Source organism: Macaca mulatta, chromosome 2 (assembly GCF_049350105.2).
Source record: "Macaca mulatta isolate MMU2019108-1 chromosome 2, T2T-MMU8v2.0, whole genome shotgun sequence".
Lineage (NCBI taxonomy): Eukaryota > Metazoa > Chordata > Mammalia > Primates > Cercopithecidae > Macaca > Macaca mulatta.
Genome location: NC_133407.1, coordinates 9,139,633 through 9,161,223, shown reverse-complemented (window position 1 = coordinate 9,161,223; position 21,591 = coordinate 9,139,633). Strand labels below are relative to the sequence as shown.

The 21,591-nt window shown below is 37.7% G+C and overlaps 1 protein-coding gene across 3 annotated transcripts in view; it reads left to right on the top strand.

The window, feature by feature from the left end:
- Nucleotides 1-21,591, top strand: part of TP63 (tumor protein p63) — a 526,038-nt gene that overhangs the window by 119,325 nt on the left and 385,122 nt on the right. For all 3 annotated transcript variants that reach the window (XM_077991167.1, XM_077991177.1, XM_077991175.1), the window contains one exon: nt 8,796-8,870. The gene's annotated coding sequence lies outside the window, so the exon portion shown is untranslated. The remainder of the gene's footprint in view (nt 1-8,795; nt 8,871-21,591) is intronic.

Genomic DNA, 21,591 nt, shown 5'->3' with positions numbered 1-21,591 from the left:
CTGGCAGGTTCTGTACAAATGGTACCTTCTTGGCACGTTAGATAGCAGAGACACTTTCTTCCTCCAATGGGTACATCGGCATGTCCGAGTAAATCTGGAAAGTTCTGTAGCATGACTGCAATGATGCTTTCCACAAAAGCCTTAACTTGTGCCATGCACTTGTATCTCTGTAATAGCCATCCTTGCTGTTCTAAACTAAAAATGTGGCATTCATTCTGGAACATGCTCAACCCTCTGCTTAGCTGTGAACTCATGCAGGAAAACATCACCACCTATCCACACAGAAAGATTGGAAGTTTATGTTGCTCCAAAATTGGAAGCAAACGAATATTTGAGCAATTTAGACAAAATGGTTATTTTTAACTTTGGTATCATTTGAAATTTTTTGAGTCACTTACAGGAAAATTGTTGCAGTTTATTTTAGGAGTAATCAGCTTTATCACGACTAGGATAACATTTCTGAGTACAAATTAGTTATTTTTGACGTTTGAGCAATGCTCTTTTGTGAGTTTTCTTTTTGTGCCAACCCTAGTACTGTGTAGTAGTTTGTGATTGAATTGTCTATATATCTGTGATAACCACATTTTAAAATGAGGTTAATAAAGATAAACTAGAAATGTTTTATTTATGTATTTGTTTATTCCAACAATCAATGATTATCTACTTTATTCCAGGCACTGTAGTAAATAACAGATTTAGGGTTGGCATAGTCTTTGCCCTTCTGGAACTTACATTCTTACAGGAGTCTGAGACACATACACAAACATCTCTACTACAATTCATAATGTTATGGATGTCTATAAGCAAAATACTGGAGCACAAAAGAGAAAATATTAATTTCGTTAGAAGAATACAAAAAATAAATCCAATGATATGACATTTTAGACAGACTTAAAGAATGAGTGCTGGGATTCAAACAAGTAGAAATGAAAGAACATTCCAGAATGAAGAAACAACATGTGTAAAGAAGTGAAAGTGTGAAGTGTCTCTGGAAAGGCAGCATAGTCAAGTAGAAAGAGCTTGGGGACATACACACATATCTGTGCCCTGCTCAGCCCTCTTACAGGCGACTCTCTTGTAGACAAGTTACTTACTCAACTTCTCTTGAAAGCTGAGATCATGTCTATCTTGATGTGCTATTTTTTTTTGACTAAATAAGATAATGAATGTAAAAGCATTTGGCACATTGAGAAGGCTCAATCAATATAGTCTAACATTATTCTACAGAAACATGTTTCCTTGAAGTAGAGTATGGGGTGTGTGAATGGGAGTGTGGAGGGAGCTGAGGTCAGACAGGATAGTACCAAATGATGCGAAAGCAAAGTTATATCATTAAGAATATATTCTGAAAGTAATCAGGAGCTCTTGACTCTTTAAGCAGGTCTGGGACATGATTAGATTTAGGTTCTAGAGAGATCATCCTGAAGCTAGGAGGAGAGTAGATAGCAGAAGAGTGAAACTAAGCATGGATGGGAAGGCTATTGTAGTGACCCAGTTCAAAGAGTTTGAAGATTTGAACTCTGCGTTGGTTTTGAGCTAGAAAGAGAGAATGGATCCACAAGAAATATAGTACACATGCATTGAGCAAGTTGGCAGGGTCTGGGGACTACTAGAATGTGCCACTGGAAAATCCTAAATTATCTCCCCATGGAACACTGCTGCCTGAAGTACATACAACTTGTATTTTCTTCTACAGTAGCACAGATGCATCTGCCTCTTTGTCCAGCTGCTTGCAGTTGGAAGAAGCTAAGTCCACATCGAGAGAAACCTGACCATTTTTCTGCAGCTAAGTCATTTATAGGTATACAGCAGTGGAGAGGGAATTTAATTGTGCTATTTTCTAAATCTTTCGGTGTTTATTGAGAGATCTTTAACTTCTTGGGGAGAAGTTGGAATCATCTAGTAGATTCTTTACTGATTTTACAGATCAAGAAACTGAATCCAGAAATAGGCAAGTGATCTGTCTAGCAATCAGAGTGTGCAAAGCACTAGATCCAGGACTCAAACTCAGCTTTTTACACTCTCAGCCCATTTCACTCTAGTGTTACTCTCCTTGATATAATGCCTTCCTTTGGAATGTAAGCAGACATCACTAACAGCTAAGGAATGAGTATTAATTTTGTCTGTCTTCATCAACACAGAGATAAATACACTATTTAATTTCCCATTTAATGATTAAATGCCAGTTGAAGGTCAAATAGAGCTAAAATATCCTAAAATTCATATGCAAATCAGTAGTAAAAATATTAGTTGATTCATGAAAGTCTACATACACAGACCTACAGAAGCACATTGCTGGAGTAAAGTCAGGCAAAATGATTTTGTTTTCTTAATTTTGAATATAAATTCATAGGGACTTGTTCAAAAAATGATGAGCTACAGAGTATAAATTAGAATTAGCCCAGGAATGATTCTACATGAATAGAAAATGTTAATTCCCCAAAATTTAAGGTGTAAGTAGCAACACAAATATTACTAAAACACTTTAAGATTAAAATCCTCTACCCTTTACAATGACTCAGCACTTATTCTTTTTGCTTGGGAACCAAATATTATACAGAACATAATTCTAAATTATTGGTACCTATCTTTCTAAAGGCCACTTAAAAATAGTCTGGATGTTACTTATTGTTCACATTTTGCTAAAATCTTTAAAGCGTATTTAGAAACTATTTTAGAATCTCTTGATTGAAATCATTATTATGAATATAAAATCATAGATATTAGACCTGGACATGTTCCTAAATATGATATGCTATTTGTGGTTCCCAATGTGATGAAATACATATAGTGAGGTCATGAGAACTTCCAGTAGGATGGGAAGAATGAATGCAAACCTACTGGGGCCTCGAGTCTAAAGGTGGAGTTATTTATCTTATCCTTGGGGCAAAGAATATTTAATGTAGAAAGAAGTTTTACAAATGGGCCAACTTGTAGAAGCAGAGAGTAGAACTGTGGTTGCCAGAGGCTGGGGGATGGAGAAAATGGAGGGGGGATGTTGGTCAGATGGTACAAACTTTCAGTTATCAAATGAACGACATCTGGGCATCTCATGTACAGGTAATGAATATGTTAAGTTGATTATAGTAATTATTGCATAATATATAGATATAGGAAATTATGTTGTAAACCTTGAATATATTTAACCTTTATATTCCAATTAAATATTTTATGATGTTAAAAAAAGCATTTTTAAATTTTCAAATGGGCCAAATGCAAAGTGCGGTAACATTGCTGTCTGGGTAAAGGAAGAAAGCGACGAACTGGGGTAAAAGAGATCTGAGTTCAAATTCCAGTTCTATCACTGCCCTGGGTTAAGGCTCTCAGTCTGTTGTCATTTTTCTCTGTTTTCGTCACCTAATGTGTAAGCAGGTGACCACTCTGAATGTTCCTTTAGAGTCTGACCTATGATTGCATGATTCTTCCATTGTCAGTGTGTTACTGTAAGCAGAGATTGGAGCAGGCTGAGAGATGAGGAGCCCAATTTAACTCAGAAATATCAAACATTAAAATGCACTTTCATCTAAACTAGTATTTTATTTTAAAAAGTGACATTTAATGAGCACTACTGAGTACCAGAGATTGTGCAAAGCAGATTAAATGTTTTCGCTCATTAAATCTTTCAACTCTATGAAGTAGGTACTATTTGGTCTTAGCAACTTCTTCACATCATAGGATATTTTTGTCATGTATCTAACAGGAAATTTAAGCAGCCTTGCTAGTGTTACTGTAAGCAGGATGTGAATCCAAGACAGCTATCTGAAAACATTACCAGAGCATCTCTTTTGACTAGAGAGAGCTCATTGGCCTTGCATGTGCCTGTCATGACCAATGACGTGCCCTCCTGCCCTGAGTTACCAGTATCGCTAGGCTGGCAACGAGTCTTAGGAAGTTTACATCATCTCTATATTTTTGAAGTTACTAAATGTGAAAAATATCATGACCTCAGTGTTCCCTTGGTGAGCCAGATTCATAGCATTACCACCACCTGCTCTTCCAAAGGTTTCCATTTAATGCAGGTTTAAAAATAAGGACTCTGAACTCTCTCTTGCTTTCTTTAGAGGAAAGGTGTAAGTCTGGTTGGAGAGTTTAAGAAATTCCAGGGTGATGCAGTGGAAAAAACAAGTCTCAGCTTTGCCACATGACCTTGCGCAAGTCAACTGCATAGGCCTTCAATTTCTCCATCTCTAAAACAGTGATTAAATAAGACAATTTGTTTGTAGGAAAAAGGATATGGACTGGGTTATGTGTCAGTTTATTTAAAATTCATTCAAAGCTTGAAAATGAAATTGTGCGATACTTGGTAAACATGTATTGGCTAACAAACTGCTTAAAATAGGTAGTTTAGAACCTTTTAACCCTTCCTTCCTTCCTTCCCTCCTTCCTTCCCTCCTTCCTTCCTTCCTTCCTTCCTTCCTTCCTTCCTTCCTTCCTTCCTTCCTTCCTTCCTTCCTTCCTTCCTTCCTTCCTTCCTTCCTTCCTTCCTTCCTTCCTTCCTTCCTTCCTTCTTTTCCCATCCAGACACTACTTTAAGTGCTAGAAATGCAGTTCTGAATAAATAGACAAGGCCTCTCTTTTCTTGGAACACACATTCTGGTGGTATAAGTAGAGGACATGAAAAGAATACAATGAAAAAACAGGTTTTAAAGTGATTGAATGCAAGTAGGGGTTTTATATTTCATAAAGGGCTGTTAAGATAGGTTTCTCTGAAGGGGAAACGTTTTGCTGAGATACCAATGCTGAACTGGGGCCAGTGTTGTTCTTAGGGGAGACTATCACAGACAGAAGACCCAGGAAGTGCAAATGGGCTGAGGAAGGTTTGAGCATGGCCTGTCCACACAACAGAAAGAAGGCTCCGTGTCTGGAGCCTGGGGTACATGGAGGAGAGTGGAAGAAATGGTATTAGAAAGGTAGCGCCAGCCAGGCCATGCACTGCGTGTTAAGAGCTCTGATTTGTATTTAAAAGTCACTAAAGTGTTTTCAGTATAGTTATGATGCATTTCACATTTTTAAATTATTACTTTAGCTGCAGTGATTTTAGGAGGTAAGAATAGAAGCAGAAAAACACATTAGCAAAATAAAAAGTGTACCAGGATCCAGAAAACTGGAGTAACCAGAAGGATTATTGGAAAAAGTAGAAAATGAACTAAAATTGAATTTGAATGCCTCCAGTACCAGGCAACCCATTATCTTTTAAGGCAGATGAATCTATTTTTAAACAACTTCATCTCTCGGTCATCTCTCAGAAAGTACATGCCACAATTTATCACAGTATACAGTATGTGCTCAATAAGTGTTATTTTTCCCATTCTTGCCCTGTAGTGTTCACACATCAGTCCTAGATTCATCCCTTGTGATCACACAAAATGATTTTAACCATTTAATTAAAATCCACTCAGTAAGCAGAGGCTGAACATTCTGATTTCCATTTATTTGTCTAATTGTGGACAGCTTTATATTCAGTGACAGATCAACACCATTATTTCTTTCTTTCCCATACGCCCACAATTCTTATTAGACACATGCTAGAATTGTGCTATGATGAAAACATTCTTCTTTTTTGACTATATATACATAGCGAAAAGAGGTTAGGTGTTGGGGGACTTAGGGAGGTTCAACTTTTTATCAATTTTCAAGTCCTGCTGGTCTCTTGAGGAAGAAGTACGTTCCTTAAGTGAAACCAAGTGGGTTGGCCTTAAACAACTTTAGTCACAGTGATCAGAAGACAGTTTGTGCCAGGTGGAAAGAAGGCATAGTTCTGACCTTAAGGGGCTGACTGAGCTCTGGAAAGCAAGGGAGCCAGGCAAGAGGTATATAAAGTTGTCCTGGGGCCATACAGCTGAAATTAAGACCGCTTGGGAGACCAGGTGTACGATGGCTCAGACCTACAATTTTGGAGATAATTAACTAATAGAGTGTTAGAATTATTATAGAATAATAATTATTATAGAATATTAGAATCGAATTATTCCCATATTCATACTATGTAAGCCAGGCACTTTTCTGGTTATTATCGTTTGTTCTCTTCAGTTCACATTTATGTTCGTAAAGTAATTTTGAACAATTCTATCTTATATCTGTTGTTTTCAAGGAAACCAAGATATGGTGTACGGAACCACATTTGACCTAGAACATCAAAGGGAAAGCATCTCATCTCTGTGTTGTGGCATTATGGGGGAGGAATCAGCCAAATTCTTAAAGGGCATGGTTGGACTCAAGCAGAGAGAATTTAGTGATCCTTTCGCCTTTTTTTTTTTTCCAGTTAAACATTCTGCTTTGATTCTTACACCCCTTACGTTTTGTTTTAAATAAAAGAAGACATTTTCCTTGCATCATCACCACCTTGATCCCTCCTCTAAACAGATGCTTGGGTTGAGCTGTTTTCAAAATGTGGTCATCAGGCCAGAGGCATCAGCAACCTCTTGAAATTGCTAGAAAGGCAAATTCTTAGCGCCCAGACAGACTTAAATGTGGCATACTTGGGATAAGTCTGAGCAACTTCTGTTTAACAGGCCCCTCCAGATGATTCAGATGCATGCTAAAGTTTAAAAATCTCTGATCAAATTGGTCTTAAAATGAATAACTGAGAGAATCCCCACAATTTACCTGTGAGGTAGAGCAGTAATTCCTGTTGCCTGCAGTGAGCTGGAGGTGGACCTAGGATTAGAATCAGTTCTCTTCAATTCCAGGCCATGGCTCTTTCCAATGCATATGCTCTCAACCTCAGAGCTTATAAAGAACTATAGTCTAAAGGTTACTTGGAACATTATCATTCGTTTAGTTTTGTAGGTTTACCAAGCTGCAAAAAAAAAAAAAAGAGTAATTTTGTATTTAGAATTATAAATTAAGAGGGTAGGCAGAGATGGGCACAGCCATATGGATATGTAGATATTTATTGAAATATCATTTATGACAGAATTTTTGAAAATAAAAAACTGAGAACTTAAATGATTAACAGATAAAAAAATGAATAAATAATTTTATAATATATCCAAATATTCTGATACTATGGAGGCATTAAAAGTCATGTTTTCAAATGATATGTGGTTATACAAAAAAAAATATACTTGGTATGAAAGTACAAGAGCATAATATAAAACTGTATATGTATTAAAATCCTTATGTTTTAAACAAATGTGGCTAGAGATTATATTTGTAGAAAATACAAATATCAGAAATGGAAAATAATATACCAACATTGTAAAGATAATTATCACTGAGTAATAGTTTAATGGTGACTTTTTCTTCTTGCTTGTCTTTCTTGTTGAACATCTAACTACTTAATTTTTTGAACTTCATTATCCATGAGTGTTCCATCAAGCATACCAATGCCACTTTCTTATTTCAATGTTAGTGCTCAACTTCTGGATAAACCAACTTCTCGATTTTCTCATGTCCTTTATTCTCATCTGGGCTATTAATTCATGAGTGTGAAGTGAACTATAAGTGTAAAGAACTCTGATAATATTATGAACCATTATTAAATATGATTACCAGCTATGAAGTTTCTTGTTTTGTGTCATATGTCTCAGCAATATTAAATACCACAAGAGAGGAAGTTGGAACTTTATTTTTCACTGAAGAAATCCCAAGTTGCTGTGTTTTTGCATATTTATTCTTCATTTATGCAACAGTGACAGGCAACTATTTTAGGAATTATCAAGAACTTTCCTCTTATTATCCCCTAATCTATCCTCTTTTCTTTCAACATGGCTTAGTCAAAGTTAAGAGAATTGTTTTGCTTTTATGACTTGCAAGAAATACTATGCAAAAACTTGTTAAACATTAAATGATAAGAATTAGAATGACAATAAATGTTTTTATCAGGATAAATGCTAATGTCTCTAGGTACACCTCATCTATGCACTTATATTCCTCACTAAAGGGAGAGAGAAAAAGGGAACAAGAGAAAAATAACTGTAGTTTATTGTGAATAAGTGCATTAATTAATTCCAAAAATATTTACTGAGTGCATATTCTGTGTGAGGCGCTGTGCTGAGCATCACTGTGTAAGCACATCATGAAGTTCATAGTTTAATGGAGCTCATGAAACATTATTAGACATAGACATCAGAACTCAAAGTTAAAAAAGAGAGTAGACCAGAAGAGATGTAAAAGGTCAGTAATGATGAGCATTCAGAAGAGGAATGTGTATTTCCAATGAAACTAGAAGTTTGTTTGGAAGTGTTGAGGAGATGATGAATAGGAGATCCTTCCAAAGGGAGCATAAGCAGGAACTTCAGAGTGGCAAATGATGGCATAGACATGAAAACACAAGTAGTATTCTTTTCCTAGAGCATATATCCCCACTGACATGCTATTTTGAAGTTTGTTCACCTAGAACAGCAAATAGGAAGGCCTCAGTAAAAGGTAACTCATGATACCACACTTGGAGTAAATCGATTTGGGGAAGAAGAGGAATGAATATAGCCTGGCTACCCTGAGGACTGCTTCTGCCCAAACACACATTTCCCAAAACTCCAAACTGACTAACCAAACAAAAATTCCAACTCAAGAAATCTTGAACATAATGTGTTTTTAGAGTAAGTTATGTTGAAGGGGTCATAGATGGTTATCTATCATACACTAAATATGTGCATCCTACACTAAACTTCTCAGAAACTTTCTTACTCTGCATCTTTTTCCTTCACCTTCCCCTTCTTCCTGTGATGTGGCTCATCCTTTCCATAAGAGTGAGTATGGAATGCAGTTGACTTTCCCCTTTGGAGTGGGGATTTCTCTCCAGGAAATATTCCCAGGACACTTTGGTACATAAAATTATTTGTCTTCTATAGGAAAGAAGCAGAAGGAGAGGTAGAAAAGGGAAATGGAGACCTTACCCAAGATCAAGAAGCTGTGAAATGACAGAGGTAAGATTTTATTCAGCCATGCTCTATGGCATAGGCAATATTCTATACTACCTGATACTAATGTGCCTACCTGATTTTGGGAACCCTTCAGGGCATACCCGGAGGTCTGTATTTATTTCATTAGGAAATCTTTTTTTTTTTTTTAATTATACTTTAAGTTCTAGGGTACATGTGGATAACGTGCAGGTTTGTTACATATGTATACTTGTGCCATGTTGCTGTGCTGCACCCATCAACTCGTCAGCACCCATCAACTCGTCATTTACATCAGGTATAACTCCAAATGCAATCCCTCCCTCCTCCCCCCACCCCATGATAGGCCCCGGTGTATGATGTTCCCCTTCCCGAGTCCAAGTGATCTCATTGTTCAGTTCCCACCTATGAGTGAGAACATGCAGTGTTTGGTTTTCTGTTCTTGTGATAGTTTGCTGAGAATGATGGTTTCCAGCTGCATCCATGTCCCTACAAAGGACACAAACTCATCCTTTTTTATGGCTGCATAGTATTCCATGGTGTATATGTGCCACATTTTCTTAATCCAGTCTGTCACTGATGGACATTTGGGTTGATTCCAAGTCTTTGCTATTGTGAATAGTGCCGCAATAAACATACGTGTGCATGTGTCTTTATAGCAGCATGATTTATAATCTTTTGGGTATATACCCAGTAATGGGATGGCTGGGTCATATGGTACATCTAGTTCTAGATCCTTGAGGAATCGCCATACTGTTTTCCATAATGGTTGAACTAGTTTACAATCCTACCAACAGTGTAAAAGTGTTCCTATTTCTCCACATCCTCTCCAGCACCTGTTGTTTCCTGACTTTTTAATGATTGCCATTCTAACTGGTGTGAGATGGTATCTCATTGTGGTTTTGATTTGCATTTCTCTGATGGCCAGTGATGATGAGCATTTTTTCATGTGTCTGTTGGCTGTATGAATGTCTTCTTTTGAGAAATGTCTGTTCATATCCTTTGCCCACTTTTTGATGGGGTTGTTTGTTTTTTTCTTGTAAATTTGTTTGAGTTCTTTGTAGGTTCTGGATATTAGCCCTTTGTCAGATGAGTAGATTGCAAAAATTTTCTCCCATTCTGTAGGTTACCTGTTCACCAACTTATTTTAATGGCAAAGCAGGCACCTTAGCTATGGTTGTTGTGAAGTACACCACAAAAGTTTCTCGTAAGATGTGTTAGGCAGTGACTCACGGACTTACATTTTGTTACTCTCATTGAATCCTCCCATCTAGAAGGTGGTAGAACTGAGACCCTAGCCCACCACTATCTTATTCCAGAAGCTTTTTTTTTTTTTTTTTCTTTTTGGCATGACAGCAATCTGCCTAGTGAATCAAAAGAGGTTAGTGTTGAAGGAGCTAAATGAGGAATAAGAGTTTGGGGATGGAGAATTTAACAGAAAAATGCTGTGATGAAGAAAGGAATCTAAAGATTTGGTTTTGTTTAAGTTACTGAATACGGATAGGTGATAATATGTGACATTCCAAAAAACAGTAATAAAGAAGGAAGGGTAATACAGGAGTCCAGCAAAACACCTGAGACACATAGTTCTGGTGGCTTTTCCAGGAGATTTGATGCCAAAGAGATTTTTGGTTTGGCAGGACGGTGGCTGTGAGGAATGATTTATCACAATGCTTTAAGATAGGAAAGGTGGGGTCTTTTTTTGTGAGCCACAGGAAGAGTTAAGCCCCTCTGAGGCAGTGGTCCCAGCTTTGTCTGTAAATTAGAATCACTTGGGGAAATTTAAAAACACAAATGCCCAGCCCTACCTCAAATTTTCTTGTGATAGACTTGAGGTGAAACTTCAGTAGTGGTAGCTTCAGTAGTTTGCTAAAGGTCCCAGGTGATTCTAATGTGCAGTCAGAATCAAGAATCCTGCTCTAAAGGGATTAATAATCAAAGGAAAGTGGAAATGATCATGAAAGAGTCAAGTATTAATGAGCAAAATAACCAGTAATTTTCTTATCTTTGTAGGAAATTTTATATATAGCAAATATACCTATGTAAACCAGAAATACTCATTTTTTAATTTCTATGTTAGTAGTATTCCTGATGTTAAAATTTGCTTAAAAGAGAATGTATAAAAACAGCAGATGCTTTTGGGTAACTGTATACAGGTGAAGTGTTTTTTTCTATTCCTTCATATGTTTTGTTTCTTTCAAAAACAGACTTTGTGCTAATTCTATAATCAGACTATACAAATAAGACACAAAGCAAAATCCGCATATTGAACCATTATATATATAATATAGAAATATATACCTATAATTACATAATTTGAGAGTTGTTCATATAAGAAAAGATCATTTAAACATAGTAACTGTTCAGACTTTTAAAATTAATTATTGACTTTAAATATCACTCACCTTATCAAATAAAAAATGCATTCACGTGGTCACCAAATGCTAGTGACCACTGCACAATTTTTATTTATTTTTTCACTCACTACAATGCCTGTAGGCAGGTGCTTTCATCAACTCCCTCTTATAAGTGAGGAAATAAAAGTATAGGGGACTTAATTGCCCAGGATCAAGAGGCTGTGAAATGGCAAAGGTGAGATTCCATTCAGTCTTGCACTATAGCATAGGCAATATTCTGTACTCTCTGATATTAATGTGCCTACTTGATTTAGGAACCCTTCAGAAAACACATGGAGGTCAGTACTCATTTCATCTGGAAATCTTGCCCACTTAATGTTAAGGCAGACACCTAAGCTGTAGTTGGTGCCAGCTACACAGCAAAACTTCCACCTGAAAGAATGAATAATAAAAGAAATTCAACAGCCACTGTGGAGAACAGTATGGAGGCTCCTCAGAAAACTGAAAATTAAACTCCTGCACGATCCAGCAATTCCACTGCTAGGTATTTACCCCAAAGAAAGAAAATGAGTACAGTGAAGAGATATACTCCCATGTTTATTGCAGCACTTTTCACAATAGCCAAGATTTGGAATCAAGTGTCCATCAACAGATGAATGAATAAAGAAAATGTAGTACATACAGACAATGGGATATTATCCAACCGTAAAATATAAAATCCAGACATTTGCAACAACACAGATGGAAATGGAGGGCATTATGTTAAGTGGAATAAGCCAGGCACAGAAAGATAAATGTAGCATGTCCCCACTCATGTGGGAGCTAAATTTAAAACAATTGAACTCATAAAGATAAAGGGCAGAATGATGGTTACCAGAGACTGGGAAGGTTAGTGGGCAGGGAGGGGAAAGTGGGGATTGTGAATGGGTGCAAAAATATGGCTAGATAGAATGACTAAGATTCAGTGTTTGATAGCACAATGGGGTGACTATGGTCAACAATAATTTATTGTGTATTTTACAATAGCTAAAAGAGTAGAATTGAAATGTTCTCAACACAGAAATTATAAATGCTTGAGGTAATGGATACCTCAATTACCCTGATGTAATAATTATACATTGCATGTGTGTATCAAAATATCACATATACCCAATAAATACGTACACGAAATATGTACCCATAAAATTTTTAAAAAAATCAATGGCAGGTTTCTTATCACAGTGACATGGGTTACTTTCATAAACAGTAAAAAGTTTTAAAAATAACCTCAAATCTACAATAGTTGCTGAATCTTAAACTTGTCACACATTGAATATTAAGTGCCGAGAGTTAAGAGCTATTTTCCACTTAAATAACAACAATTCGAGGAAGTGGTGGTGATCAGTCATCATTAGCCTTCACTTTAGTTTAATAGCCATTTAGTAACAACAGAGATAAATTTTATAGGTGCTAATTGACCCTGCAAGAAACCTTTGAAGCTCTCCCACTAGCTTAGGACTTTTTCTTTGAAGCCTTGTTTTAACTAAAGTGCCCCAGTAAAAACCTGGGAAAAATATACTTTAGAGAAAAAGATGCTGGTAAAAACCTTTGCACTATATGAATAATTGTAAAACTATGGTTTAGTGACTGTGAGCAAAACAAACCTGACCAGTACTTGACCACAAAGGACTCCCCGAGTTACTCTAAAAGTTTTTTGAGGAAGTACTTAAGAAGATTTTGAATATGTTATCAGTCTATTCTCTTAACATTAGGAAGAGACGAGAAAACAGCCTACATATTTACAGCACGATACAGTTTTCATAACTCATTTGATCCACATAAAAACCTTATATGATCTGAAGATCAAATAGGTAAAATAACTCACCCAAGGTCACCCTGCCAATGAATAGAAAAACTGGAATTCAATTAAGTGAACTAGAGCAAGGTTCCTTTCACTACACCGTAGCTGCCTTGCACATTCACTGTATTGTTGAGTTAGAGAAGTTGAATTAGAACAAGTAAGGAAATGAGGTACAAGTCTAGACATGGAAGACCTAAGAAGAAAGTGAGGAGATGTTTTAAAAGTACACTAGTGCTAAGCATTTACATTCTAGTTAAGCTCCAGGTTGACTAATATCCAATAAAAAGCCAGGCCTAATGAGAACAAAATAAAATCATATACAAGAATCTTTATTTTGACCCAGGAATTATTCCAAGCTTGTTTCCCACCCATTTGCTTCCACCTTCTTTCTTCCCTGGCTGTCCATGGTCTTCATATCATTTACAAGTTGTGAATTTGGGAGATAGCAAAAAAAAAAAAAAAAAAAAAAGAGAGAAAGAAAGAAAAAGCAGTGTTCTAGAGAAAAACAGAGTGGGCTGGTTGGAAGATGACACCTTGGAATGGAATGGTGCAGAATTGACTTTGCCAAGGAGAAGGAGAGAAATGACTTCATTTCATCGTAACTATGCTTGAAAGAATGGAGTAGATGACCCCTTACAGCCACTTCCACTTGCCAGATTTCATATGCAAAATTACTCCTTTTTAATCCCTCAGAACACTGGAAAGGTTTCAAAAGACAAGTAATCTTAGCACATTCTGTCCTTTGAGAACCGTGGATGAAAGGGGCACATAAATTTCTGTTACTAGTTACATGCAGTAATTTTAGTTGGATTTCCCTGATGCATCTCCCCTTTTGTAGTATTTCTCAGGGAGTATGCATACGTGTGAGAGTGTGTGTGTGTGTGTGTGTGTGTCTGTACGTGTGTGTGTCTGTGTGTGTCTAAGTGGTTTTGACCTCAGGATTCTCTTTGATTTATAGGCAGCTCAGCTCTGTAAGTTATGCTGGGATGGTTTCAGAGTCTGTTTGTTCTGGCATCCCAATAAAGCTTTGCTTCCCATGGCAACTCCAGCCTACGAAGCAAGGCCTCAGGGAAAACACAGCTTTCATTGCCAGAATGAGGCAATAGCACTTTTGGGGTGCTATTTTGCTGGGTGGTGTATTAATTCTTAAGCAGCTCCACTCATGGAAGACTGAAAAAACTTTACAGTCTGAATATTGCCACAGAAAGCAGCAATCTCAGTTTCTCTCAAACAAGTTAATTGATTCCGTGAGACTTTATTTAATTTGGGGTTTTTCAGGTACTGTCTGCACAGTAGCAAGATTGTGGGACATGACCTTAATGAGTGGTTCCAACATATGCATGTTCCCTTCTAAACAGTCTTCCCCTTTATAGTCTCAACTTCAAAGTTTAACCTTAAGGTCAATTTTTGACTCTCACTGATGCTCTTCCCTGCTTGTTTTCAAAACGAACCTGTGTTTCTCAGCCTTGGGTGAATTACCCAGGGAGCTTCCAGTAAATACCAATGCCCAGACCCTACCATTAGAGATTCTAATTTAGTGGTGGCATGGGGCAGGGTTTGGGATATCAATAGTTTTCAAAGGTCCCCAGGATATTTTAATGTGCAGCCGGTGTTAAGCACCATTGATCTGGTTCATTTCCTTTGAGGTCCTGAGAAGGGAAGTAACTTACTTAAGGTCATTAAGCAAATAGGTTTATTTTTGACCACACATGTTGACTTGTGGTTGATTAAAATGCCTATGCGTAGTTAATTGTTCTCTGTTATTATCTACATAACGTTCATGCTATTTACATTGTAAATCAGGTAGTCCGTGGTAGTTGAGTCCCAAAATACAAGGTGTTGACTTCCATTGCATGTTGTACCCACCAGAATCTGCCAGTTGCCGTTAGGAGTGTGACTATGGCTAGGAGGGGAGAAAAAATGGTGCCAAGGTAGCAGACCACACTGCATTTCCTGACAACATGTCTTCTGTATTGGAAAGCTGACTTATTTCAGTGGTAAACAGAGCTCCTGGGTATTTAATGAAATTGTTCTCCGTATGGCCTGGTGATGAAGATGCTCTAGTGGGCTCTGTATACTCCTGACCTCACTTCTATATTGTTCAGGTAGGTCTAAGTGTGTCACAGAGTGTGAGACTTTGGCAGCGTTGTAAGCCAACTAGTTCATGATTACGCCAGTCTTGTGCCAGGAGCTCTCAGCTTATCAGTGTGTTTGTGGTTGAAGTCCAAAAATAAGTACACATTTTATTTTCTGTTGTTGCTTCTGTGTGATATTTGCTAAGAAATAAAATCATTTTCAGTAATGATTTTTTCGTAACTTTTTAACATATTTTTACATATTATGTATATTACATAAATGTAATTTTCTATTACAAGGCTTATTTCAAAACCATAACACAATGTCTAAATGTATGTTCTTATTTGTTTACCTTTGATTTTTTCTTTTACTACAAAAATTAATCATTTAGCTAAAATTACTGTTAATGTAATATGAATACATTTAATTTAGGTAAATTTGGTTTAAATTAAGAATGTATAAGATTGATTTTATAAACCTACACACACACACACTCACACACGTGAATAAGAATGTAGCTTTCTGGAACTATAATTGTGTTCATATGAAGAATGCTACTTATAGCTGCCCAGCGACTTTGCTTCTAAAGGGAAACAGATTCAGAAGCAGAAGTTTCAAAAAGAGAGAATTTACATTAACACTTGGCTTCTTATTGCCTCCATCAATACTGTTTCCTTCCCCTCAACAAACAGACAACTTCACCGAAAAAGGAGGGAACTCCCTAGAACTTCTACTCTTCTAGCCAGTGCCCCCAAGTCTCTTTGCCCCAATCTTTTGCCTTCTATGTCCAAATGACCCGCATATTTCCACATACAAAGATACAAACATTTAGAAAGTTATACCAGATTTCTCTCACTGAATGGAAAAGCTAGAAGGTCTCTTAGAGAAAATATAATGTAAGATCTCTGGGCCGGGTGCAGTGGCTCACGCCTGTAATCCCAGCATTTGGGGAGGCTGAGGAGGGCAGATCACCTGAGGTCAGGAGTTCAAGATCAGCCTGACCAACACAGTGAAACCCTGTCTCTACTAAAAATATAAAAATTAGCTGGGCATGGTGGCAGATGCCTGAGGCTGAGGCAGAAGAATCACCTGAACCCAGGAGGCGGAGGTTGCAGTTGGCTGAGACCATACCATTGCATTCCAGCCTGGGCAATAAGAGTGAAACTCTGTCTCAAAAAAAAAAAAAAAAAAAAAAAATCTATGTATTTTGCCTACCCTTCCCTACCCTACCATCCGTTCTCATTTCACAGATGAAATGTCTGAGGCTCAGGGAAGTTAAGTGACTTGCCCATACTCAAGCTGGGTGAAAACCTAGGGCTCAAATATTCTCAGGAGTTCTATTTCTCTGCTTTATAAAATGAAATTATTATAATAAAAAATTAGCTAAATGTTAATGTAATAGCTCCAATGTGCTCTTCAGGATTGTTTTATGTGTATAATACATGTACATTAATCCCGTGTACATAATTCACTTGTTTAACTCTTGGTTATCCATACTCATAGAAGCAACACTCCTTTTGATAGGCATCAGTTGTTGAGGAGAACACCAAAGATCACTGGAGCTTGAAGGCACACTTGGTATCACTACTCCAACACACCTATTAGCCGGGAAACAGAGACCTAAAGAAGGCATGCAAATTCTCAAAATCACTCAGATGTTAAGGAAGCTTCTAGAATATGAGCAATTAATCTTGTTTTATCTTAGGCTTAATATTTTCAGAATTCCATGATAAATAGTATGAAAATTGCGACTACCAAGTATGTCACAAGAGAAAAAGAGAAAGCTTCTAACAAAAGTCCAGAAGTGTGACTTGAGTCCTCTTAGTGATCTCAGACAAACATCTCTCGGCTTGTCAACTCCACCAACTGTCAAATGGGGCAATAGAGTAGAAGACCTTTACAGTTCTGCTTTTTTCTGAAAACCTTTCTTTTCAATGAAACTGGCAGCTTTGAGAACCAGTCAGTTGACTATGATTACTGAATGATGGGAGAGAAAACTCTATATTAAGCCATGCTCCACTGCAGAAGTGTTTTTTCCAGGTTAAGAAGGGCTATGGAGCAATGCAATTGGAGCACTGATGTAATTACTAATGTCCATGGAAGTGTGCAGGCTTTCCCTTTTGGTTCTCTAGATAGAGGATATGTGAGTCTCAAAAGTACAAAAAGGGGAAGCTGGGCACAGTGGCTTATGCCTGTAATCCCAGCACTTTGGGAGGCTGAGGCAGGAGAGTTGCTTGAACCTAGAAAGCGGAGGTTGCAGTGAGCCCTGATCACACCACTGCACTCCAGCCTGGGAGACAAGAGTGAAACTGTCTCAAAAAAAAGTACAAGAAGGGGAAAAAAAGAACAAGAGAAGCTCTTGAGGTTAAAGCATCTTACACTTCATACACATAATTCTTTTTTGGTGAATATTTTGTTTTCCTAAAAAGTAAGGGCATCTTAGAAGAGGCCTCTTTGTGAATGGTCTCTTTAGAGGAAAGGGGGTAAATAAAAGCACCAAGCCTCCAAATTACAGATAATCTGGAGACCATGCTCTCACAAGCTCAATTTATCAAGAGCAATGAGGAAATACTTCCTAATCTTCAACCCAGGGTGATTTAGGCCCAGAGCTCTTGAGAAAGTAAGGTGGGTGTAACCTAGTCTAAGTGACTGATTCTTCATGGGGTTTAAAATGGCTCAGGAGAGAAAGTGCAGATGATAGCAACCTCACCTGTGGTAACTTAGCTCTCTCAGAGCTTACACATTCTAATGAATGCTCTGGAAGGAAAAGGCCCCAGGTGATGTGCAAAGTAGCTTTTAGGGTCAAAATGTTCCTACGATGCTGCTGGTTATACTTTCTGGCACAGATAAAAAGTGCACTTATAACACTGAATGCAAATAGCCTACTCTTGCATCAGGTCCCTTTCATCAGAGCCAGTGGTCCTATCAATTCGAGGAATTTCGTTTTTGGTATCCTGAATAGTGAGGATAAAAAAAAATCGGTGTTTTTTTGCTCCCAAGGGCTGGAAGAGTTTTTCACCCAAGAGCCAAATTTGTCTTTCTATTGTAGATGACAGGGTGAGTGTAGGTGTTTGTTTTACATTAGGATGACAAGCTGTGCATACCTTTCTGAGGCGAGGTCTGGGTGTACTGGGGTGTGTCCCAGAGGAAGTCAATGTTCAGAGCTTTATTTTGTGTGTGTGAGCTATTCAGTTTAATTATACCCATGCTGCTAACTTGCTTTTTATTATTACTCTTATTCACTTTAATATTCCCTTCCCTTGGCTAAGCATAAAGAGAAGGTTCGTTTATTATTTGAACAGCTTTACATTTATGATGCCCCATTAGTTTGCAAAGCTGGAGACTTCACTGTGAAAGCACTGTAATAATACTCAGGGAAGATGAGCTCTAATCCTGCTTCTAGCTTGGGGCGCAGGAGCTTTGGAATTGCTCAGAATTTAAAGGCACTTCACTGACATGAGGGAGGAAAGGGATAAAACAGGGCAGAAGGGAGGAACTGGGGATCATAGGAATAAGACTGACAGTACATATGTCTCTGTTCATTTTTAAATTTTGGTAAGTAGAATAACAGATTATACATTGACATTTTGAGAACAGCAGCTGTCAAAACTGTCAGTCAAAAGGAGATTGATTCCATTCAATTATTTGTTGAACCAAGACGTTTAGAGATGGGAAAGAACTATGAGGCCATGCAACTCATTTAAAGTCCCTCTGCTTTGACAAATTTATTTAAGATCAGCATCTGAGGGCAAAATAAACGTTTATTATTATTTCATGTTGACACAATAGCAAAGATAAAGAAGAACAATATTGTATTAGGCCATTCTCTCATTGCTCTAAAGAAATACCTGAGACTGGGTAATTTATTTTTAAAAAAGTGGAGGTGGGTGTTTAATTGGCTGAAGGTTCTGCAGGCTGAACAGGAAGCATAGCGGCATCTACTTCTGGGGGAAGACTTGGGAAGCTTCCCATGATGGTGGACGGGGAAGGGAGAGTAGAATAGGCATGTCACATGGCCAGAGCAGGAGCAAGAGAGAGCAAGGAGGGGAGGTACTACACACTTCTAAGTTACTAGATCTTATGAGAACTCAATCGCTATCACAAAGACAGTACTAAGGGGGATGGTGCTAAACCATTCATGAGAAATCCACCTCCATGATCCAGTCACTTCCCACTATGCCCTACTTCCATCATGGGGGATTACATTTCAATATGAGATTTGGGCAGGCACACACATCCAAACTGCACCAAGCATCCATGTATTTATTCAATAGTCTTTCATTCCACCCCCACTGACCAAGCCAGGATCTATGTTCTGATGATACATAGATGTGATAAGTGCTAAACACTGGTGATTTATAATTGGTAAAACTCAATTCCTGTCCTCAAGGAGTGCACCATCTTTTATGGTAGTCAGCTGTGAGCCAATAATGCAAATGTCCTGTGATGAGTGAAGTCACTCAAAAGGTGTGTACCAGCTACTGACGTGGAAACCAGTAGCTAGTATTATGCTTACACTTTACCTGAAGGCTGCAAGGACAAATAGGTACTCTTGCCAGGATCATTAACTAAATGGAAGAACAGCCCTGAGTTCCATGTCTGCTGATTCTTCGCTTTTGTTGACTGTGTTTTCAAAATGTGAGCTGCAAAATGAAAATATAAGTGCCTTCTATTTTGGGCAAGAGAGAGATTACACTACACAGTCTCACATATTGATTCCTATAGTTTTGTAGCCTGTACCTCAACTCTTCTGCCACTAAAATAGAGAATGCTAATACTGACGTTCTTCACAAAGCATGCAGATGAACTAATATGTGTTTTGAAGAGCCTAAAATATCTTTTAAATTATCTGAAAAGATGTAATTTATCTTTTATTTTTTTAGAAGGAGTCTTGCTTTGTTGCCCAAGCAGGAGTGCAATGGCACGATCTCGGCTCACTGTAACCTCTGCCTCCTGGACAAGAGATTCTCCTTCTTCAGACTACTGAGTAGTTGGGACTACAGGCATGCACCACCACATCTGGCTAATTTTTGTATTTTTAGTAGAGACAGGGTTTCACCATGTTGGCCAAGGTGGTCTCGAACTCATGACCTCAAATGATCTGTTCACCTTGGCCTCCCAAAGTGCTGGGATTACAGGCGTGAGCCACAGGGCCCAGCCTGAAAAGATGCAGTTTATCATCTTAATAACAGGACGAATTCAGAATTGTAGAGCTGGAAGGCCTTTAGAGAACTTTTAGTCCAACTTTAGTCCTCAAATTTTAGCATGCATCAGAATCACCTGAAGGGTGTGAAGAGCCGATTTCATGGCCCATCCCCAGCGTTTCTGATTCAGTAAGTAAATGGTGGGGCATGGGAATTTGCATTTCTAACAAGTTTCCAGGTGATGCTGATGCTGCTGGTCTGAAAACCATACTTTGAGAACTACTGATCTTGTCCATCCCCTTTAGTATAAAGATGAGATCACTGAGCAAACACTGCCTTTCCTGCCAACCCACCCCAAATAAACACAATCTAATTAAAGACTGTAGTTTTGCTACACAAAAATGGCTTTAAGACAAATCTCCTGACTGCTCTTTTAACCAAGTCTCAAACAAAAATACCCTTCTAAAGAGAAGAAATTGGAGCCAATATAATTTTATTTTTCAACTTTAATAAAATAACTTGTGTGACTTACTTAATTCACTCCTTCCCAATGACAGATGTCTGAAAACTGATTGGAAACTTTGAGAAATTCATTTAATGTCTCTGTGTTTTTATTCTTTCCATCTGTAAAACGGGGTCAGCTGTATTGTGCCTCATGTGCAAATCTGTGTGCGGTGAGGTTTAGCGGGTAAGTGACTGTAAAACATGTTGCAGATGGATGTGTTATGGGGGAATGCTTAATATCAAAGTGAGATGTCATTTTCTTTCACTCTGCATCTGTAGTTTGTAAAACAAATGCTTCTAAATTCACAGTATTTTTCTCACATGTACTATTTTTTCCAGGGTGATATTTTCTCAAAGACTCATGCTGACTTAAGCTTCTGGAACCTTGTGGGTGGATCTGCTAAATTAAAGACTTGTATTTAAATTTTCTGCATAACACTTGTGGGCTGAATGCATCACAGTGACTGAGGAAAGTAGAGAGTTTTCTAGTCCTGAGAGGCATGAGTAGAACTCTGTTGGTCAGAGGACTATGAATCCAGCAAAATTTTAAGCCATTACTTTTCCAAAATGAATAAACAGATGCATCCCTGGTTAAAAAAAATCTTAAACCCTGGAAAAAAATTCTCAGACACAGTAAAATATAAAGCTAGCTAGTTAGATAACGGATGGATAGATAGATGGATGATTAGATAGATAGGGATACAAAAACAGATAACGGTATAGAGATATACATATGAATATACAGATTATCAAGAGCACAGTATTTTTTGAAAGAAATTACAAGGAGAGGGAGCAGAAATTACAAGGTGGCTGACTAGATGCAGGTG